The 24673-nt window shown below is 37.3% G+C and overlaps 1 long non-coding RNA gene across 1 annotated transcript; it reads left to right on the top strand.

The window, feature by feature from the left end:
* Positions 1–640: 640 nt before the first annotated feature.
* LOC147374290 (uncharacterized) lies at positions 641–24451 on the top strand. Its single transcript, XR_015162601.1, has 2 exons — positions 641–782; positions 23485–24451. It is a non-coding gene; the product is annotated as an uncharacterized LOC147374290 (long non-coding RNA).
* The last annotated feature ends 222 nt before the right edge of the window (positions 24452–24673 follow it).

Here is a 24673-nt window from a genome sequence, read left to right as displayed (position 1 = left end):
GACATGACTGAAGTGACTTAGCAACAGCAGCAGCAGCATGGTTCCATATGAATTTTAGGATTTTTTAAAATATTTTTATAAAAAATATCTTTGGACTCTTGATAAGGATTGCATTGAATCTATAGATAGCTTGGAGTATTATGGACATTTCAATAATATATATTCTTTCAAATCATGAACACAAGATATCTTTCTATTTATCTGTGTCCTCTGTCTTCTTCAACTTCTTTCATCAATGTCTTAGAGTTTACAGTGTAGAGATCTTTTACCTCTGTGGTGAAATTTATTTTTAATTATTTTTATCATTTTTGCTTTTACTATAAATGAAATTATTTTCTTCTTTCTCTAGTTAATTGTTAGTGTATATAAATACAATAGAATTTTGAATGTTGATTTTGTATTCTGCCACTTTACTAAATTCCTTTATCAGTTGTAACAGTTAATTGGTGGAGTTTTTAGGGTTTTCTATTTATAAAATCATAACATCTGGAAATACAGATATTTTACTTCTTTCTTTCTGATTTGGATTTTTTTTTTTTTTTCCATTTTCTTTCCTGATTTCTCTGGCTAGGACTTCCAGGATTGTGTTGCAAAGAGTGCTGAGAATAATCATACTGGTCTTTTTCCTTATCTTAGAGGAAAATCTTTCAAGTTTTCACCACTGGATGTGATATTAGACTGAGAAGAACTGTTTTAGAAGAATGAGTTGCATTGGAAAGTGTTGGACAAATGCTATTTCATGCAAGAAGTCTCTTGGAAGATGATCAGATGGAAACTCAGAGGTAAGAGGTAAAAGAAAATACACTTTTCAGTGTGCTGCTTCTGAATCTCCTGTGAGATTTTTCTTGAATAATACATAATTTAAAGTGTAATTTGAATGTTTTTGGAATTTCATAGTTAATTAAATTAAATATATTAAGCCCAAGACAGTGCTCATATGTTTGGCGGTGTATCCATCATAGAGTTTTCTTTTTAAGAATCTCATAATCTTACTTAAGATCTTCTGAATCACTATTCACTATTTTACAATATATTCCACATTTTCCCTCTCAACATTTTTATTAACAATTTTCATTGTCTTCATTAGTTCCCCTTTATTCAAATTTTTTGTCTTCATTCTTTTTTAAAGACATTTTAAAATGAGCTCAATATATCAGCCTTCTTAGTGTAATAATTAATTCTTTGCTTCCTCTCATTTATTAGTTGTCCTATTTTCTCTTCTGTTTCTGTCTTGCCCTGATATATTTTTTACACACTTTTTAATTCGTTTTTTCTTCTCATAATGTAGCAAGTCAATTTTTTATTTGCTTATTTCTATTTGATTTGTTTTGCTCTTCTATTTATAAATATCTATCCTTTTGTTGGAAGGGGGTGAATGAAAATATATGGTAAAACTTACTATGATACTCTAATTTCGCTTGGCTTCTCTGTATTTTTTCACAGTGTTTAATTTCTCCTATTATAAAAGTGGTGCTTTGATCCTTTTATTTTGTGGTTTTTCTCATACACCCCAAGTTGCCTCAGGATGCCAATTAACCCTATCTATAACTACAGAAACTCATTGCTATATACAAGACTGATTGATATATTGAGAAAGATTGAGTTTTAATTAAAGATAGTGTTGCTGGATTGTTTTTGTTTTTTTGCTTTTTATTTTCTAAGTGAGTCTGTGCTTTCCCCGCTCCAATACACTTGTTGGGGTCTTAATTTAATATCAGAACATGTATTTTAGAATATAAGACATATTCAAATATTCACAGTAATTCTAATAAATGACAAAGTACTGTGAAAAGGAGTTTTATATTCGATCTTCTGTGGATCATTTTAATTTAGCTCATGCATTCTAGGTTTGTAAATCTTTACACTAGTGGAAATTTGTTCCTGTGAAGGAAATCATGAGTTCTTGTGAAAATCTAGATGACACTAGGGGGCAGCATGATATCTAGAAAGGGAGTGGGGTTTGGCTTCAAGGAGCCTGGGTTCTAATCTCAAAATATCCACAACAGAGAATAACCCTCTGAACTTTTTTTCTTTTTTTCCCTCTACCTATAAAATTAGAAGTATTGACCACGTAATCCAAAGGGGCCCTTCAAACTCTCATCATCTCTGTTTAATTTGCCATTGTTACAGTTTATGCCAGGGTAAAAATTAAAGCCAAGCAAATTCACGTTAGTTGGATTTACATTAAACCAATATGTTCCGTCACTACAGTTTTCATCTTTTATAATTCATATGTTGGGAGGAACTCCATACAGCAAAATCCTCCCCTTTAAAAGTCATATTGTAACTTATGGACAGTAAGCTGACTGTGAACCAAGGAGGATTCAGAGAAATGGCCCAGTTCCAATTGCAATACTAGGTGGTCTATAAAATAACCTTGAAAAGACTGTACTTCAGCAACGCCTCAGTTGTGAACTGTGCTGAGAGAGCCATTGTGCCCTCTTCACTCTCCAAGGGGTTTGCAAGCTGTTGGCAAGGTACACAGGGCACTGTCAAAAAGAGAAACCCATGGGAGACCCTATCATTGTTAGCACAGTCAACAGAAGCAGCTGATGGTGCTGACAGAAAGCGATAAAAGCCACTGTTGGGAACCACGGACTGGAACTTCTTTGGGGAACTCTCTTTAATCAGGATTTTTAGACTGAGTGTTGTACTAGGGAGGACCTTTCAAAGTCTCTGGTCTGCTCCACCATTCAAATATCTCTCTTTCATGTGGACAGTACTTTGCTGAGAAGAGCAACTCTATTTGATTTCCAACACAGAGGTGGTGACTATATTCTCTACGTTATGGACTCATAACCACTGATTAGAACTGATTGAATCAGAGATTGACCGTTAACTCAGTGAGAGGCAATCTTTAAGAATGGCCAGGAGGAGGCTTGAAATTTAGTCATCTTCAAGAAGAGGTATTATTAATTGGCCAATCAAAGTCTATTTCTTTGTAATTTGAACTAGAGATATGGGGAAAACATCAACATGTTAGTAGCAGAAGCAGGAGCTAAAAGACCTATGAAGAAAAGGCAACATGCTTTTTCTGTTTGAAAAAGAGTTTTTTTTCCCCCCTCAAAAAAGATGCTGGAAGGTAGAAGAGCTATATAGGATATATAGCTATATATAATAGGATATATCCTTAAGCTATACTGAAGGATAATTTCCAAAGTAGAATATTATGTTAAGTTAGAAAAATGAGTAAAAGTGAAGTATTTGGTTGGTAGGTGCAGAAGAAAAGATAGAGATCACCTGAGAAACTATACTGTGAATCAATACCACCATGGGGAGCCAATGCAGTAATACTGTTATTAGCTCAACACTGGATTCTTCTACTATTTAAAATATGTTCTGATTTCACAGATAACTAATTACATAACTTTTTCCTACATTCTTATGAAGACTGATCACATGGCTAAGATTCTTATTTCTTTACTAAGTCTCATGTACTTCCTTGAAATAAATTTCCATTAATTGAGGTAACAATACTGTACTATGCAGCATGACTGTAAGTTGATCTCTTAAGGTGCAAAAGCCAGTTATAAAAAGTCATATGAGATAATAAGATTACCTTTTAAATGTAGTTGGAATTATACGATGCTGATAATTTGAAATTGTGCAGAATTCTGTCAAGTTTGAAAAGTCTTTAAGCTTTTAGATAGATGAAAGGAGAAAAACAGATGCAGAATCCAGTCAAATATTTAACCTGGTGTGCCAGTAATCAACTATTTTCTTTCAGCTCTGAATGCATCTCTTTCCCATGCTTTGTGACAATAAAACTGAACCCTGTTAACGCATTTACTTTAGCACCCGGCAAAATGTTAGTCATCATCAGTAGAGGGTGCTGGAGAGATGCTGCTGCTACTGCTGCTAAATCACTTCAGCCGTGTCTGACTCTGTACAACCCCATAGACGGCAGCCCACAGGCTCTGCCGTCCCTGGGATTCTCCAGGCAAGAACACTGGAGTGGGCTGCCATTGCCTTCTCCGTGGAGAGATGCTACAAGCCTGTAACAGAGGAAGATAACTTCCATCTAGGGTTCTGGCCTTGCATTATTGTTATTATTAATGAGAGAGCCCAGAAGCCTCCAGCTATGCTCTTTGGTTATGATCTCCTTCCAGTGGTCACTCCTGAGCACTGTGTCCCGGTCACACCCTGTAGAAACTGGAGGCCACTTCTACAGATTGGGCTTCCCTGGTGGCTCAGATGGTAGAGTCTGCCTGCAGTGCGGGATTCCCTAGATCGGGAAGATACCCTGGAGAAAGAAAGGGCAACCCACTCCAGTATTCTCGTGTGGAAAATCTCAAGGATGAAGGAGCCTGGGCAGCTACAGTCCATGGGGTCACAAAGAGTCGGACACAACTGAGCAACTTTCTTTCTTTCTACAGACTAGCTCCCATTCCCATCCTTAAGGAAGTTTCTTTGCCATGGGTAGTCTCTATGTTCACCCTGTTGAAAAAGGTCTGATTCTCAGCCTTGAGGTCAGGGCTCTTCCTAGTCTTTTACATTTCTCTTTGTTATTGTTTTAGCTTTATTGTCCACAATTCCTCAGTTTAGAGGTAGTAGTTGTTCTTTTGTATCTGTTACTTCTGAGTTCTTTTTCGTGTTATACCCATCTTCTATTAGTTACCAATTAGTTTTATTATATTCAAATAACCACTATGCTTACTGTCTCCTGGTTGGACCCTGAATGATGAACCTGCATATTTTGCAAACTTATATTAGTGCTGAATCAAAGGATTAGGACTACATGGTCATCTCCTTCTAGTAAAGAAATTATCGACACAACAAATATAAATACAGTTATGTATGTCATATCAGGATGGCCAACAAGAATCCAGTCAGCCTATCATTTAAAAGCTTAGATAGTTGTCTTCACTAGTGACAGCGCATCTTTTAACTCTGGGAAGATATTAAATTAATATGGAAAAACATCTTAGATTGGATTCCAGAGAAACAGAGAGTCTGAGATGGAGATTTGTGTATAGGAACTATTTTAGGGAATGCTTTCAGGATCAACATCTGGGCGGCGGGGGGCGGGTGGGCAGTGAAGAAAGTAGCATTAGGAAAAGAAAGGAGTTGATGCGTGATGTATCCCAGAGAAGGTCCGCATGATCTCATATTGCTCGGCAATTCAAACTCTTCCACCTTCATGGTGTTTGGCACAAGAAGATGTTAGCACTCCTACATCAACACATCATTTGGTGTGAATTTACTCCAAGAGGGCAAACTACTCAGGATGCTGTGGGGCAAATCTCTTTAGCTAAGGGCTGTTTCCAGAGAGTGACTCGACTGAAAACCTTTCCATCAGCTGCCCACACTCTCACCAGCTGGGAAAAACAGGTACCACAGTCCAAAGCAGGGTATTTGAGCAACTGTATTTGTTATCTACTGCTGCTTAACAAACCTCCCTCCTGTTTTAGTGGCTTAAAACAATGACAAGTAGTATGCTTGCAGATTTGCAATTTAGGCAAAGTTCAGTGAAGATAACTCTTTTCTGTTCTGCTCAACATCAACAGCAAAAGCTTGAAGGCTAGTAACTGAGATCATCTGAAGACTAGCTCATTCACATGTGTGGTGGTTGATACTGGCAGTCAGGTAAGATCTGAGTTTGGGCTGTCAGCTTCTCTGTGGCCTGGGCTTCCTCATAACATGGTGGCAGCATCACTTTTTTTGCATTCTATTTTTTGCAGTAGAAAAAACCTTGCCCAGATTTAGAGGATAGAGAAATAGACTCTGCCTCTTGATGAGGAGTGAGGTAGGACCATAAATTTTTCTGTGACCATTTTGGAAAATATAATCTGCCACAGTAGCACATAACAAAAGCTACTATAAAAGGAAATGAAAAACATTATATAAATATTTTGTTAGAAAAAAATGTGTGCATGATTGACATTTTATTTACTCTGATATTTAAGAGAATCTTGGCATTTAAAGCAAAGCCTTATAACTCTAAAGTGTATAATGGAGCAATTTATTTAGAAATGAGTTTAAGTTGAAATCATACTGTGTTTCTTTACAGAGGAAGAACTTTCAAGAAATGTAAATTATACAACATTTTTATGTTTAATTTTTAAATTAATAAAATCATATTTAGTATTTGGCAAGATCTGATTTATCAGATTAAAATGTAAAAATTTAAAATAATGTATATATTTGCAAATACTATTTGAAATACATCAAAATGTGTGTGCTACATATATATGTGTGTTACATATATATATGTAAATAAGACCAAACATTATTCAAAATCATCTTCCAAAAGTTTATTAATATTTGCAGTATCATATATACAATATTGGAGAAGGCAATGGCACCCCACTCCAGTACTCTTGCCTGGAAAATCCCATGGATGGAGGAGCCTGGTAGGCTGCAGTCCATGGGGTTGCTAAGAGTCGGACACGACTGAGCGACTTCCCTTTCACTTTTCACTTTCCTGCATTGGAGAAGGAAATGGCAACCCACTCCAGTGTTCTTGCCTGGAGAATCCCAGGGACGGGGGAGCCTGGTGGGCTTCCGTCTATGGGGTCACACAGAGTCGGACACGACTGAAGTGACTTAGCATATACAATATTAAAGTGTGCAACTTGAACTTAATTATTAGGGGAAAGCAGGAGTTTTGAATGTGCAACTTTATTAAGTTGAATAACAGCCCTTATTTCCACAAATGAAATTCTGTATAGTCTTTGGCACATACAAAATCCACCTCTGAATGCCCTTTTTTTCCTTCACTAAAAATTCTCATCGATATAATCAAGAGGGTCAACTAGCATAGAGACATTAATTATAAATCTCAAATCTTTAATATAGGGTTTTGACCTTGGAGAATAGGTTTGTAGAAATTTACAATATCAGCACAAATCGACTCAGCTATATGTATAGTACAGCAGACTTAAGATGATGGTACACACTCCTTTGCTCCCCAAGATTATCTTCCTAATGTACTCTTATTTCAGGAGTCTACATGTGAAGTAGGCAAAAACAGAGTTGTTTTGTTGATAGAGACTAAGACAGAGCTGTGGTTGAATTTGGCTCTTGGTTGGTTTAACAGAAATCCAGTGTTAGGGCTTAAGGTGTCCTTAGCAATTTTACTCTTGGTAATCTACTGATTAACTGGAAGTGAAATATTTTTCTTTTATCCTGAACTTAAAGATTTATAGGGCCAGCTCTATAGATAACTCATGCAAAATTCTTTCTTTCAGAAACTTTTGATTTTAAATTGTGTCTTGCAGTTATATTTTCTAGAGATATTATAATTAAACTTTCAATGACTGTCTTTTATTCTATAAATATTTCTTTTGTGTCACATTAATTTTACAGCAAAATAATATTGTGTTAAATAAATTGATTTAAGATATAATTACAGATTATAGTTTTCCATCCAAAAGAGATGAAAATGTCAAGTTGTGGGTTCAGCTTCTGGAACTCTCTTTTTTCAATTCACAAATAGACGGATTCTAGATTTGAGGTTATGTTATTTAAAAATGGAAAGGTTGATATAATCACAAATCTGCATGCTGCCATATTTATTTCTCAGCAATCAATGCAATAAAGTATCTGACTTTTGTAGCTCTAAATCGAGTACATCCAAGCTATTTATTACTATTCACCATTGTCATTCATCAGAATAAGCTATCTGTTCATACCCCTAAAATATTACATATTAATGAAGTCCCAGTGATGCAATATTTCTGAAGAATAGCAAGTTAATACTATCATGGTTAAGCTGCATTATATTCAGTTTATATTTGATTTAGGAAGTTCTTTCAACTTCTTGCCTAGTTTCTATGTAAAGAAAATAATAGTTTTGTTGTAGCATAGCTGTTATTTTAAAACTTCCTCAAAAGATGAAAGACATTAGATACCTGTTAACATTGGGCTCTTTAGGAAGCAGCCTCTGAAATGAGGATTACGGACTGATTTTAGATGTATCTGTTGTTGAAAAGAAGCCATGTGGAGTTTATAGCTAACCCCATAAGAATAATCATAATTTAGGTGCCTTGACTTCTCGAGCAAAATCTTAAGCAGAAATTTTATTCCACTGAAAAAATAGCAGCTGGGAGTTCCCTTGTGGCCTGGTGGTTAGGATTTGGGCTTTCATTGCCAGGGTCTGGGTTCAATCCCTGGTTGGGGAACTGAGAGTTCACAAGCTGTGGGGCACAGTAAAAAAAAAAAAAAAAGCAGCTGGACACTCTTGAGCTCTAACAGTAAATGAGCATCTGATCATGGAACATGAATTAACCACATGGCCAGAGCTGACTATCTTGAGTTGGGCTCTGTTACACTTTTCAAAACATAAGGTACAATGGGCCCAGCAATTTATTTTAAGACAGAAGTGGTCCATGTGGCATCAGGCGAGCAGAGTCACACTTCTCCCAATAGCCAGGACTTTGGGGATGATGTATCTGGTTATCTACTTTGTCTGGGAAATGATGTGATATAAATGAGAATGTATATGTAGACTCACAGGCTGTGGTGACTGTCTTGGCTGGTTGTTCAGGGATCCAGAAGAGATGGATTAAAAGATTAGAAACAAAGGAATCTAGGGAAAAGGCATATAGATAAACCTGTGAGATATGAAGATCTTTCCAGTAAAGATCATAAGAGTTATGCATACCTTGTGTCTCTATTTCCTCATTTCCCATGTTCTTCATCAGTCTTTCAACCCCATCACTTTACTATTGAGGTTACTAATGGTCTCTGTCTTGCCAAATCCAAGGTCTGTTCTTCACTTTTATTTACTTGATCTCAACAGCATTTGACATTAATGGTCACCTTCTTTGTTCTTGAATTAAGCTTTTTCACATTTTTTCTAGGATATCTAACTCCAAGGGAGTTAACTCTTTTATTATCATGAATATTAGTTTTCAGTTATTTTTTTCAGGTTTCTCATTTTCCTTCTGTCCCTTAAATGTTATTGTCTAATGTTGAAACCTTTGCCTTCTTCTCTTATCTATGTATGTTTATTCATTAGCTGATATTACATAATCCTACAGCTTGAGATGTCATTTACAGCTCTCAGTCCTCCCTGAGCTCCAGATCAGAATATTCAACTGCCTGCATGCTATCTGCACTTGAATGAATAATTTGTTGTTGTTCAGTCATTAAGTCTTGTCCGACTCTTTGCAACCCCATGAACTGCAGGACACTTTCCCTGTCCTTCACTGTCTCCCTGAGTTTGCTCAAATTCATGTCCATTGAGTCAGTGATGCCATCCAACCATCTCATTCTCTGTTGCCCTCTTCCCCTCTTGCCCTCTTCCCCTCTTGCCCTCAATCTTTCCAGCATCAGGGTCTTTTCCATTGAGTTGGTTCTTTGCATCAGGTGGCCAAACTATTGGAGCTTCAGCTTCAATACCAGGGCTTCCAATGAATGAATAATGCTGCTGCTGCTAAGTCGCTTCAGTTATGTCTGACTCTGTGCGACCCCATAGACGGCAGCCCACCAGGCTCCTCCATCCCTGGGATTCTCCAGGCAAGAACACTGGAGTGGGTTGACATTTCCTTCTCCAATGCACGCATGCATGCTAAGCCGTTTCAGTCGTGTCCAACTCTGTGTGACCCCATAGACGGCAGCCCACCAGGCTCCTCTGTCCACAGGATTCTCTAGGCAAGAATATTGGAGTGGGTTGCCATTTCCTTCTCCGTGAATGAATAATGGGTATGCCTAAATTAAAATGTGTAAACTGGAACTGTGACTTCCCTGGTGGCTCAGACGGTAAAGCATCTGCTTACAATGCAGGAGACTCAGGTTCGATCCTCAGGTTGGGAAGATCCCTTGGAAAAGGAAATAGCAACCCACTCCAGTACTCTTGCCTGGAAAATCCCATGGATGGAGGAGCCTGGTAGGCTACAGTCCATGGGGTCACAAAGAGTCAGACAGGACTGAGTGACTTCACTTTCACTTTCAAACTGGAACTGTGGCTTTCCCTTTGGAAACTGATTCTCTATGGAGTCCTCATTGAATCTTCTCCATCATATATCACATGTCCCATCAACATCAAATCTCACATTTACACTCAAGATACAGCATAAACTCAACCCCTTCCCACGATCTGTCAACTTCCCCAGGCTAAGCCTATTAAACTCCACTGAAAGCTAATGTACTGACACCCCACAGTTCATTTCTTGCTCTGCTATAGTCATTTCTCAACATAGTCATCTCAATGACCTTTTCAAACACAGGAAATGAAGTCATGTCACAGCTCAAAGCCCAGCAGTGACTTCCATTCTATTCTGAATAAATCCAAACTCCTTGCCCTAGACAAACAAGGTCTACCTGATTTAATTCCTGCCTGTATCTCTGACTCCTTTTCCTAGTCCACTCCTCTCTTCTTGATTCATTCCATTCCCTCTTGCAGAAATTCTTCTTCCTCAGATCTTTATGTGGTTCTCTCCACTATTTGGGGGCTTCCCAGGTGCTCAGTGGTAAAGAATCCATCTGCCAATGCAGGAGACACAGAAGACTCAGGTTCAATCCTTGGATTGGGAAGACACCCTGGACAAGGAAATGGCAATCCACTGTAGTATTCTTGCCTGGAAAATCCCACAGACAGAGGGCTACAGTCCACGGGGTTGCAAAGAGTTGGGAATGACTGAGCAACTAAGCACTCCCTTATTTGATTCAAGTCTCTGGTCAAATGCTACCTTCTTGAAGAGTTTTTACTTGAGTTCCTTATTCAAAATGCACAACTATCTTCCCTTTTGCTCTGTTTTTCTTCAAAGCACTTACCATTATCTAACATGCCAAAATCTGTTCAGTTGTTTATTTTCTTCCTTTTCCTATAGAACATAAACTCATGAAGGCAGACATTGATTGTTTGGTTCACCGCTTATATTCCTACCTAGAGCTGTGCCTGAAATTCTTAGCAGCATAGTGAACATTTGTTGAATTAAAAATTAACTTTGTGTTTCATTGTCTCACCAACAATTGCAGACATACAAGATATACAATATTTAAGCCATTTTGCAGATGAGGAACATGAGGTAGGAAGGTTAAATCACTTGATAAAAGTCACATATTTATATTATTCAATTTTTGTATATAATGGCTTAAATAGAAAAGTTATTTTAAATTTTAGCACCAGGAGAGAAATGTCTGTTTGGGAAATTTAATGAAAATGATTTTTGTTTTTAAGTTTTTGTTTCCTTCTTGAACTTTGCTTTAGAAATTTATAGCCACATTCCACTTAATCACTGCAGTTTTTGGTTGTTGTTGATCCAAATCCTTTATTTTATTTCAGTTTTAAACTTCACTCATTTAAAAAGTTTTATCTCTTCTGCTTACAGTCAAAATGTGCTTTATTTTAAGGTTTAAAATTCAAGTGAATAAATTTGGAAAATTAGGCCAACATCAAACCAGAATAACTAAGAAAGAACAAATTGTAAGGCATGAATTTGTTGTAGTTTTAGGTAAAAGGGTTAGCAAGGTAAGGTGAGAACAAAATGGCTTCTAACAGTCTTTCGGAAGCTTTACAGATTTATCAGAGAAGGAAGAGCTCAGGGAAAAAAAAGACCAAATAATAAATGAGGGTTACATATTATTAATAATTCTGCTAAAAAGGCTGATATATTGAGCTCATTTTAAACATCTCTCTTTAACAAGAAAAATGAAGAAGGTAACGTGGGCAATTAGCTACTGACATGGCCACTGCATATCTAGGTAATGATCAAAAGTGTGTGGGTGGTATGACCATCCAAGCCTCTCAAAAGGGGCTGCACTTTCTGATATGAGGCATAGAGTCTGGGCATTATTAACTATTTACGTTCACAGGAAATGCAGGTAAATTATTAATTTGTTTTATGATTTTGATGCTTATTTTCTGCTTAGTCCTTTCATTTTATAGCACTCTAATGTGCTGTAAGTTTACTGTGAAATAGTTTAAGCAATTCAACATAAGTAAGGTTTATAAATATCAGTCTTTTTAAAGGGAAGTGAAACAGAATCAGCAATGACAGGAATTTTTTTCTTGTTTGCCTTGAATAGAATCTTTTCTATTTCAAAAAATAGTCTCCCTGACATTCTTAGTTGCAAAATGGACCCAAAGGCACATTTAATTATCATACTACCTGATAATGTGATTTGTTATGGTATATTGCATCACATCATGCCATATCTCTTATCATACCATATTGTATTATAAACCAATTTTTTATCTATATTCCAAGAAAAGAATATAAGTTCTGTGGAGCTGGGGGTTTTATTCCTTTTCTTAATAGTTATATGTCTGAAACATAATAGATCCTCAACAAATATTTACTGCAGAATAGTTCACCTCACCTGACTGGATTTGCAGGCACAGGGGTCTAGTTACAAGTAGAACACTGAACAGTAGTCCTTGTCAACCAAGTGGCAAACCAGTTCCTTAAGAAGAAACGTCTGGCTAGAATAAAGTGTCTGTTAAAGGCATACCTTTGGCAGATCACATGGTAACTGTCACATCATAGAATGATAAGCATGAAGAATACAAAAATTTTGGCTGGCCTTACTGTGTTTAGCTGTACTTGGGAGTTAAAGGAAGAACATGACAGGCTCAGTCAGGACTCTATGGTCTCAGCTCAAGGCAGTGTCAGAGGGAAAGAACATTTCGTCTCTTATACCTCAAATTTACATACAGAATCTGATTGTACAAATTGGAGTATTTATAATATAGAGTGAATTATAGCTATATTTTTACATGAGGTTAAGAGTTTCAATTTGAAAAATGAGGCTCTGAGAATTAAAATAGCAACATTTGGAAGGATTTAGATGATCTTGAGTACCCCAGATCCAAACTGCATTGAGCAAAAGTAGCTCCATTTTCCAGTCTAAAGAGGGGCTGTTTTACCTTATTTGGAAAACTTAAACTAACTTTAGTAAGGATTATTGGTAGCTCTCCTTAGGCTCTACCATGCCCATGCCTCACAAACTCCAATCTTCCAGCCAGAGTTAAATCTCAGCATGCCCAAGGAAGACAATCACCAATAAAACCAAGAATGGAAAATGTATATGTCAAAAGAATTCAAATCTGAAATTAAAAATAATTAAAAACCTGGGGAATATATAGGTGGATTCGTCAGTGATAGATGGACCATGCAGAAAGCCATAGAGTTTTAGATAGGGCAAAATATATTAACATGGAGGCATTTATCCAATATGCTGCATTCAGTGTTGTAGCTTGAGCAATTACCATTTTCTTAGCTGGTTAACTAAAAGCAGAATTCAGCTGTGGTCTGTACTGAATGAAATGAATGCTCCTTGATGTGATAGACTTTATTTTTGGGGGCTTCAAAATCACTGCAGATGGTGACTGCAGCCATGAAATTAAAAGACACTTGCTCCTTAGAAGAAAAGTTATGATCAACTTAGACAGTATATTAAAAAGCAGAGACATTACTTTGCCAACAAAGGTCCATCTAGTCAAAGCTATGATTTTTCCAGTAGTCTTGTATGGATATAAGAGTTGGACTATGAAGAAAGCTGAGAACTGAAGAATTGATGCTTTTGAGCTGTAGTGTTGGAGAAGACTCTTGAGAGTCCCTTGGACTGCAAGGAGATCCAACCAGTCCATCCTAAAGGAGATCAGTCCTGGATGTTCATTGGAAGGACTGATGTTGAAGCTAAACCTCCAATACTTTGGCCACCTGATGCAAAGAGATGACTCATTTGAAAAGACCTTGTTGCTGGGAAAGATTGAAAGAGGGGGGAGAAGGGGAGAACAGAGGATGAGATGGTTAGATGGCATCACTGACTCAGTGGACATGAGTTTGAGTAAACTCTGGAGTTGGTGATGGATAGGGAGGCCTGGCGTGCTGCCATCCATGGGGTCACAAAGAGTCGGACACGACTGAGCGACTGAACTGAACTGAACTGAACTGATATTCAAGAAGGGAGCCAAATACAATGGTGGATACGAGTATATGCTGTACAGTCCACTCACCCATCCTGTAATGGTTCTTACTTCCTTCATTTCAATGGGAGTTATGAAATACTGGTGTTTTACTGTCCAAGACAATGAAGGCAGAGTTACTATGATAGTCGTAATAAGGGAGTAAGGGAGAGAGAATTTTTTCATCCATGAGGATATTTGCTATGGGCTAATGGATCATGGGATCTCTAAGATGAAATAGATGAAAAGAACACTAAGGCACTCCTTGGTCTCTTCTGTGAATACAGCTTTAGGTTGATGTAAAAAACCTTGATCTAAGTTTCATCAAAGAGTTATATTCCTCATGCAGTTCTCAGAACTGAACCACTGGGAAAGTGGTTATTGTTAGGGGAAGAGTGTTATTTTGTATCGTCTTCCTTCAGCAGCAAGTGGCTGAGCACTGGCTGTATAGGAAAATACCCAGATCTTTTAGGGTTATGGGACATTGGCTCTTGTCCAGCACTAGCCCTTGAAGACAGAAAACATCACTATTCAGATGAGAGTTTAAGGGGTCAAAGGAAAAATGGAATTTTGTACTGTGTTTATCTCGCAGTTTTCTCAGTGGATGTATCACACTCTGTAGACTATTGCAGCTCTGAATGTAAGGTTGATAAAGTGTACAATTAGAAATTAGCATAAGCTCTACTCTGACTCTTTGACCCATGGAGTCAGAACCATCATTGTAGGAAGTAGAAGCTGATCTGTGGTGCTGAAATAGTAAACCAAAACAATACCGTTCTTGGACAAATCAGAGATATTAATATTGCCCTCAAAAACTTGGAAAATACAAGGGCAGTAATTCCTCCCATCTCATTTAGTTCTTCTGGCTGCACCATAGAGAATGAGAGTAGATAATTGTAATCTTAATCAGATGGTAACTCCAACTGAAGCTGCTGTTTCATACATGGGTTCTTTACTGTAGAAAATCATTATTGCCCTTTGTCACTGGTGCACATCTAGTTATTTTGACAGATAATGCATTTTTATTTCTATTGATGAGCACATACCATCAGAAACAGTTTGCATTTACCTGATGGAAACTGAAGTACATCTCTGTTTTCCTGAAGGGCTGGGCAAGCCCTTCAGCTCTTTTATAAGTTAATACACAGACTCCCTGACCTTTTCACCTTACCACAAGGTGGTGTGCTGCTCAGTGATACCATGGAAGTTCTACAGGCTCAAGGAAAATACTACCAGATAGAAAGGAATAAAAGTACCAAAAATATGTGAGTGTCTATGAATTTTTTTCCTTAGTTTCTTTAAAAGGATATTAACTTCTCCAAAATCACTGCAGATGGTGACTGCAGTCATGAAAGTAAAAGATGTTTGCTACTTGGAAAAAAGTTATGACCATCCTAGGCAGTATATTAAAAAGCAGAGACATTAGTTTGCCAACAAAGGTCCATCTAGTCAAGGCTATGGTTTTTCCAGTAGTCGTGTATGTATATGAAAGTTGGACTATCGAGAAAGCTGAGCACTGAATAATTGATGCTTTTGAACTGTGATGTTGGAGAAGACTCTTGAGAGTCTGTTGGACTGCAAGGAGATCCATCCAGTCCATCCTAAAGGAAATCAGTCCTAATTATTCATTGGAAGGACTGATGCTGAAGCTGAAACTCCAGTACTTTGGCCACCTGATGAGAAGAACTGACTCATTTGAAAAGACCTGATGCTGGGAAAAATTGAAGGAGAGAGGAGGATGGGATAACAGAGGATGAGATGGTCGAATGGCATCGCTGACTCAATGGACATGAGTTTGAGTAAACTGTGGGAGTTGGTGATGGACAGGGAGGCCCAGTGTGCTGCAGTCCATGGGGGTCACAAACAGTCAGACACAGCTGAGTGACTGAACTGAACTGAACCAAAAATAAAGTGACCAATATATGGTGGGTTTGTGAGATACAGAACCATAAATACATGACGAGAGTAGCAAAAATGGCAGTGCATATTGTAAGTCTCTTATATGAGAGTTAGTATAAAATTAATTACACAAATTTTAAAAAGTAGAAGGAAAGAAATAATTGAAGATATCAATGAAACAGAAAAAATATATAGAATAAATTAATAAAACTGAAAACTGTTCTTCAAAAAGATTTTTTTAATTGACAAAACTGTAAAAAGTGGAATGTTGAAGAGTTACAGACAATAAAAGAATAATAAAGAGAAATTATGAAGAACTCTATCCTATACTCCATTTATATGAATGTTAAGAATATGAAAAACATGATAATACAAGTTAGAATATTCATTGTCTCTATGTGGGGGGATTAACTGCAAAAAAGCATTAGAAAACTTTTGAAGGTGCTAGGAAGGGTCTACTTCTTGATTTGAATGACAGTTACATGATATTTACATAAACATTCATATTAACTGTATACATAACATTTAGAGTGCTTTAAGAGACATTACGTTGTTAACAAAGGTCCATCTAGTCAAGGCTATGGTTTTTCCAGTGGTCATGTATGGATGTGAGAGTTGGACTGTGAAGAAAGCTGAGCCAAAGAATTGATGCTTTTGAACTGTGGTGTTGGAGAAGACTCTTGAGAGTTCGTTGGACTGCACGGAGATCCAACCAGTCCATCCTAAAGGAGATCAGTCCTGGGTGTTCATTGGAAGGACTGATGTTGAAGCTGAAACTCCAGTACTTTGGCCACCTGATGCAAAGAGCTGACACATTTGAAAAGACCCTGATGCTGGGAAAGATTGAGGGCACGAGGAGAAGGGGATGACAGAGGATGAGATGGTTGGATGGCATCACCAACTCAATGGACATGAGTTTGGGTGGACTCTGGGAGTTGGTGATGGACAGGGAGACCTGGTGTGCTGCGGTTCATGGGGTTGCAAAGCGTTGGACATGACTGACTGACTGAACTGAACTGAACCATATTGTGTGTGTATACCTCAAACAAGAACAATAATAATCATGACATACATGTATAAGTCTTGTCTGTAAGACTCCTTAAACAATAGTTACATCTTATAATGAGTGTCTTTACTGAGTTCCTATACTTTTCCTATGAGGTCATTTATATAGTTTCAGTGAGACTCTATTCTTCACCCGCCATGTCCCAGAAAGTTAAAATTTACAACCCTACCACAACAAATATCTTTTTAAATTACATATGACAATCTCACTATAAGAAGTGAGAACTATGTATCATACATACATTATAATTCTATCTATAATGTTCTCTCAGGAAAATGTCTTTAAGTTCTTGCTTTGCTACACATATAATCCCATATTCACAGATAGTCAAGAATGTTAGTTTTTGATGGATAGGTCAGGTACATTCCCAAACTTGGGACTTTCTGAGAAAGAATTGATCATAGGTTTTGCAGATTATAGATTTTATTGACAGAAACTGGTAAATATCATTTTGATGATTCGTGAATCCTGATATCAATAGATAAGCTTATAAAGACAAAAAGTATTTCTGATACATACCAGTAACTTACAGTTCTGGAGATTTTATAAATCTTCCACATGGATAGTTTTTCACTCATAAGCTTTAAAATTCTGTGGTTCTGTTTTTAAAGCTAGATATTAAAGAGGCTTGCTCTATTAATTAATATCTATGAAGTACCATAAATAAAACTGAACAAATAAAATGCTATATTAGTAATACTAATTTCTTTAATGAAAGTGAAAGTCACTCAGTCATGTCTGACTCTTTATGACCCCATGGACTATTCAGTCCATGAAATTCTCCAGGCTAGAATACTGGAGTGTGTAGCCTTTCCCTTCTTCAGGGGATCTTCCCAACCCAGAGATCAAACCTGGGTCTCCCACATTGCAGGTGGATTCTTTACCAACTGAACCACAGGGGAAACCCAAGAATACTGGAGAGGGTAGCCTATCCCTTCTCCAGGGGATCTTCGTGACCCAGGAATAGAACTGGGGTCTCCTGCATTTCAGGCGGACTCTTTACCAACTGAGCTATCATGTGTGAGGTCAAATTCATGCTTTAGGGACAGAGATCTGTCTACAGTGAGAGACTTTGAAGAAGGCTGACCATTGGTCCTGTGGCAGTAGGCACAGAAACTCACAGTATGTCCAGTAGTCAGAAAAAAACTATGAAAGGTTTTTCACTTTGCACCTTTAGGCAACAGAAAATAAAAGGGTTGCCTATATAGTTCTAGTTCCCAAATTAAATTAAACCTTAAGCATTTCCAGCAAATTACTGCTACCATAATAAAAACATCATCACTGACTTTTGCCTTGACATTGTCAGAGGATATGCCATTATTTTGTATACATGATAATGAGAAAAAATATGGCCATTTGGCACCATGAATGAATGAAGGTAAACTTGCTGGCCTTACTTTTTGTTTCCTTTAAAAACCTTTTCAGTTTTTTATCTGGCAAATTGGACCTTCTCACATCTGTTCAAATTGATTTCTTATCTACTTGGTATTGTTTCTGAATGTTCCTTTCTCAAAAGTGAAGTATTGAAATCATTATTAGTGTCTTGGTTGCCTTCAAACTACTAAAGGGAGAAAATTTTGAAGGCAGTTGTGATTCACGTACAACAGAGAAAACGGGTTAGTATAAATACATTCACAGAATAGCTGATATCTTTCAATGACAATAGTTAAACACATTAGTTTCAGTAAAAATTATTCTAAAAAGCAAAAAGTCAGCTTTCACAGTCATGACTATATTTTAATAAATAATTTTATGCTACACGATGACCATAATTTAGCCATTGTAATATATTCAATTAAATTACAATATAGTTTGACTTGATTCTTTGTCAATAGAATCTACGATTGAATTCATATATTCTCATTACTGTACTTTTGTGAAACTGTGAATTTTAGACACGAATGCCTGATTGAGTAGGTCTTGATAAAACCTTACAACGTCTGCATTGAGTATAGTCGTTTAAGAGTTAGATAATATTTAAAGACTCCTGGGGAAATGATGTACTCTATAACAAACAAAATCAAAACAGTAGAGATTTATGGAATCCCAAAACCACAAATTTCAATCCCTTAACTAAAGGAGAAGAAGTTTAAACAATTAAACAATTTTACAGAAAGATTTGAAACAGTGCAATTTTCCTAATTGGTGTGGTCTGGTAGAAATAGAAATGTGCCAATTAAAAAATAATAATGCTAATTGGTGGCTCAGGAAAATGCATATCTTCAATAATCTCACTTTTATTACACTATTTTATTTGGGATAAAGTGCATTTAAAAATTTCCAAGATTTTAAGATGTAGAACAAAAAAGGAAGACATGGCCCCAAAGAAAGTAGCTGAAACCAAGAGTAGCTGCCTGGGCCGAGGAGTAAAAGACTTTCTAATTAGCCCTCTGATGTATCTACAATTATCCTTTTTTATGGTTCAGGCGGCAAGATCTAGCCTACACCACTGTCAGGGCTTGTGTGTAATCTTCAGGTGTCATTGAACATAAATCTCAGTGAAAATCATGGTGATAGTCAAGAAATGAGCCCTTTCTTCAATTCTGAGAAACATACTGAAAAAACATCATAAGAGTTTGAAAAGGAGAGAGTTTTTTCGTCTCTGCTAGATGGAGAGTCGTTTTTTTCCTTTTTTCTTACCAAACTGACAATGATATAAAATTTTTTTAACTTAAAAGATTTTGCTTTCATTTTTAGCCAGCTTACTTGATCCGGGGGTTAAGAATAGCTTCCTCTAATGGTGTCAATCTGGAAAAAGAGAGAGACTTTCTCAGAGGAAGTAGCTAGTCAGTTGCTGTCTGGGCAAAGTGTAATGTAAAGAGAGTGGGATCATCCAGAACCCTCCTCCTCTGTCTCCTGCTCCTTCCATCACGTCCAGCTGCTTTTTCCTCAAACTATGGCTTGAGACTTAGAAAAAAATAAATGGGTCTGGCAGAAGCATGTGACGAAAACTCTATGGAAAAGTACCTTTACTATTGCAACACTGACTCTGTAGCTCACAGCTAATTAATCCCACAATAGAATGTGAGTTGGCTAGTTGTATTTTGAATGTTCTCATGTGGCCTCTCTTGACGGGACTTGCCACCAAGGGTTTTAAGCTTTCACCCTATTTAATATTCATGTCTAAAGAAGCAAGGTGCCTTGGGATATTAAGAATTTTTAAAAAATTGGTCCTTTAGGTTTAGATTATAATGGAAAATTCAACAGCTATAGCTGCTGGAGACAAAAGGTGAACAATTCACATTCTGAAAGTAAACTATCAACTATATGCTGAATAGGAAAAGCCATAATTATTGGACAGTGAAGTGACAGGCTTTGCAATTGAGTGGTTTAGTAAATTATACCCGCCAGAAATTAATATCCCACATGATATGATTCCTGAGGGCAAAGTTCCTTACAGTAGGAACATATTTCAATGAGAGATTTAGTTTGGATAGAGGGAGTGAAATCAGATATCAAAAATATATTGTTAAAATTTACAGTACTCTTTTTAATGAAGCTCCAATCCCTACGTATAAAACTCATTGTCTGTTAGTCATTCAGGCATTTTACATCTATTGTGACTTGAACCATGCAGATTTGAAGTTTACTAGAAATTTCCCTCCCTGAAATTCCAATTTGTTGCCAATACTGCTCTAGTCTCTTGATGTGTGCATACAGCATCGAATAGATACAACTGAAGACAGATGTATTGCAGCAACTCTTGAGTTAATAATACTCTTGATGTCTGCCAGGGCTGTTCCAGGCTTGGGTGTACATTTTGGGAAAACTCCCAAGTGATGCTGGGGGGCACCTTTGATTATGAAGCATAGAAATGAGAAGTTAGACTGAGAAGGGGGATTCTTCCCTACTCTTTTAGGGAAAGTAAATTTGGAAAATAGTTTCATTTTATTCTGCTATGACATTTTTTTGGTCTTTTTAAAAAAATCATGCTCTATGTTTTTATCTCTAAATTTCTCCCACTTAGTAATATCTGCTATCCACTCCCATGGATTTTTGTGTGATGTACCCAATAATTGTATTTGATTCATATAATAGTTCAAATATTATTCCTTTCTAACTTTTCTTATGAGAGAAATAAGAGAGAGGAGTAAAAACAAATAAGATTTAAGGCACACCGGTGTTGTTGTTTAGTCACTAAGTCGTGTCTGACTTTGTGACCCCATGGACTGCAGTGTGCCAGGCTTACCTGTTCACTATCTCCTGGAGTTTGTCCAAACTCATGCCCATTGAGTCAGTGATGCTATCCAACCATTTCATCCTCTGTTGCCCACTTTTACTCCTGCCCTCAGTCTTTCCCAGCATTAGGGTCTTTTCCAGTGAGTTGGTTCTTTGCATCAGATGGCCAAAGTACTAGGAGTTCAGCTTCAGCATCAGTCCTTCCAATGAATATTCAGGGTTGATTTCCTTTAGGATTGATGGGTTTGATTTCCTTACTGTCCAAGGGAATCCCAAGAGTCTTCTCCAGCACCACAGTTCGGAAGCATCAGTTCTTTGGCATTCAGCCTTCTTTATGGTCCAACTGTAATATCTGTACATCACTACTGGAAAAACCATAGCTTTAACTATATGAATCTTTGTTGGCAAAGTGATGTCTGCTTTTTAATATGCTGTTAATATGCTAGGTTTGTGGTAGTTTTTTCCCAAGGAGCAAACGTCTTTTAATTTAAGGGCTACAGTCACTATCTGCAGTGATTTTGGAGACTAAGAAAATAAAATCTGTCACTGCTTCCACTTTTCCCCCTCTTATTTGCCATGAAGTGATGACACCTGATGACATGATCTTAGTTTTTTGAATGTTGAGTTTTAAGCCAGCTTTTTCACTTTCCTCTTTCACCTTTACCAAGAGGCTTTTTAGTTCTTCTTTGCTTTCTGCCATAAAGGTGGTGTCATCTGCATATCTGAGGTTATTGATATTTCTCCCATCAATCTTGATTCTGGCCTGTGCTTCCTCCAGCCTGGTATTTCACATGACATACTCTGCATGTAAGTTAAATAAGCAGGGTGACAATATACAGCCTTCATGTACTCCTTTATTAATCCTTTATCACTGTACTCTTTCACCCTCATCAAGGGGCTCTGTATTTCCTCTTCACTTTCTACCATTAGAATGGTATCATCTGCATATCTGAGGTTGTTGATATTTCTCCTGGAAATCTTGATTCCAACTCTTGATTCATCCAGCCCAGCATTTCACATGATATACTCTGCATATAAGTTTAATAAGCAGGATGATAATATATAGCCTTGACGTACTCCTTTACCAATTTTGAACCAGTCTGTTTTTCATGTAAGTTCTAGCTGTTATTTCTTGACATGCATACAGATTTCTCAGGAAATATTGATAGTGAATTGAATTTATTGAGGTTTTTTTTTTTAATTCTATGATTTTTCTACTATAGTACATTTTCTGTATTTATTGTTCCTGCTAATTAAATACAATTCATTCTGCCTCTTAAAAGGAATTTCACTCCCAGCAAAGTTTACTTAGTAGGGGAATCATCATCTCATGATGAGTCAATCATGGGTATAAAGATAGCTGTCAATATATTATAAAGTTAAAATATATCTTTTCTTTACCTTGTTATATTGGAAATTTCACAGTTTCCCTTAAATTCAGATAGATGGTCATAATGGATAAAATGACTCATATTCCTTTGGATTTAAAAAGTGTGTTTCCAAGAATCCACTATTAAATAAAAATTCCTCTGGGAAGTATAATATATAAATCCCATATAGGTATTAAAACTTGCAGCTGGACTAATATTCCTCATAATTTTTCATCACTTTGTCAAATTTAAGACACAATATTCTGTGTATAGAAAAATCTATACTTAAAATTTTAATAAGCAAGTGAGTATAAGAAATGTCCAGAAACTGAAATAGTCCCAACACTTTCACAGGATTGGAGAAGCACAAAGAACCCTAGATAGCATGTTGGCCTTGTATCTCTGAGAGAAGAAGGGGCCAGGTGTACCAAATGTGGGAGAGGAGAATGGATGGGTGAAAGGATACTAACACAAACACTCATGACTACATTTAACTTGGGCAGACTAATATGGGCTTCCCTAATGGCTCAGTCGGAGAAGGCAATGGCACCCCACTCCAGTACTCTCACCTGGAAAATCCCATGGACGGAGGAGCCTGGTAGGCAGTCCACGGGGTCGTGAAGAGTTGGACACGACTGAGCGACTTCACTTTCACGCATTGGAGAAGGCAATGTTAACCCACTCCAGTGTTCTTGCCTGGAAAATCCCAGGGACAGGGGAGCCCGGTGGGCTGCCGTCTTTGGGGTCGCACAGTGTCGGACATGACTGAGGCAACTTAGCAGCAGCAGCAGTGGTAATGGCTCAGTGGCAAAGAACCTGCCTGCCAATGCAGGAGACAGGAGTTCAATTCCTGGGTCAGGAAGATAGCTTGGAGAAGGAAATGGGAACCCACTCCAATATTCTTGTCTGGAAAATCCCATGGACAGAAGAACCTTGGTGGGCTACACAGTTCATGAGATCACAAAGAGTCAGACATGAATGAGGGACTAACACTTTCTACATTTTCTTTTTACCCCAAACCTACTAGTTTTTTCTAAATATATAGTGAATTATTGTTTAGCTGTCAATAATTTATATTTTACTTGAATAAGTTTTTAATGTTTTAATTTTTACAGACTCCTTCCTTGATAAGTAATATGCCTGAATATGATTTAAAACCATTTTTGTATGGATGCGAGAGTTGGACTGTGAAGAAGGCTGAGCGCCGAAGATTTGATGCTTTTGAACTGTGGTGTTGGAGAAGACTCTTGAGAGTCCCTTGGACTGCAGGGAGATCCAACCAGTCCATTCTGAAGGAGATCAGCCCTGGGATTTCTTTGGAAGGAATGATGTTAAAGCTGAAACTCCAGTACTTTGGCCACCTCATGTGAAGAGTTGACTCATTGGAAAAGACTCTGATGCTGGGAGGGATTCGGGGCAAGAGGAGAAGGGGACGACAGAGGATGAGATGGCTGGGTGGCATCACTGACTCGATGGACATGAGTCTGGGTGAACTCCGGGAGTTGGTGATGGACAGGGAGGCCTGGCGTGCTGCGATTCATGGGGTCACAAAGAGTCGGACGTGACTGAGTGACTGAACTGAACTTGCTGTGGTTAAAAAAAAAAATTTCAATAGATTTTGAAAACTGAAGCTCTTATTTTGGACAATGGATAGATAACTATGTATGTATATCAGCTATCACATTCAGGAAATTTATTTTCTTTGCGTAGGTATCAAACACAGGGAAATTGAATTCACATCAGTGTATGGATATTTAGCATAATCAATTGGCATCACTGAGAAGAGATCTTCCACAGGAGTACATGGAGTTATTTCATGTTGGTGGTCAGTTTGGTGAGTACAGTTTTATTGCTGGATTATGTTGCCCATGTCAGATGGTAAAAGAAAGAGATTTCTTATATCCTAGTGATGTTCCATGAAGCATAATGACTGCTAATACTGTTTTTTTTCTTGTTAGAAATATTGTGATTTTTATCCTAAAACAATTATCTAGGATTTTAAATGACTCAATCTTCATAGCAAACTCTAGTCATTCAACTGACAAAATGTGTTTTTATTCAAATTATAAACATAAAACTCAAGAGTTTTGCCTCCTCATTAGCTATGCATTGAAAGTATTTAGCCTTAAAAAGCTGTGAAATGAGCAACTTTGAAAGACCACCTTTCTGATTACAGAAAACAATGAATTCATTCACCTTACCAAAATACTTTTTCACATTTTACTTTTTCCCCGGAAAGAAATTATGATTTCTAAAACTCTAGAACAATTTTTCCAAGTCTTTTTCATTTCATTAAAGCCATGT

The sequence above is a fragment of the Bos grunniens genome, chromosome 4, assembly GCF_055505025.1.
Source record: "Bos grunniens cultivar Pamir isolate PY7600 chromosome 4, Bosgru_T2T1.0, whole genome shotgun sequence".
Lineage (NCBI taxonomy): Eukaryota > Metazoa > Chordata > Mammalia > Artiodactyla > Bovidae > Bos > Bos grunniens.
Note: the sequence above shows the minus strand (reverse complement) of the source record. Positions and strands in the feature narration are given on the sequence as shown.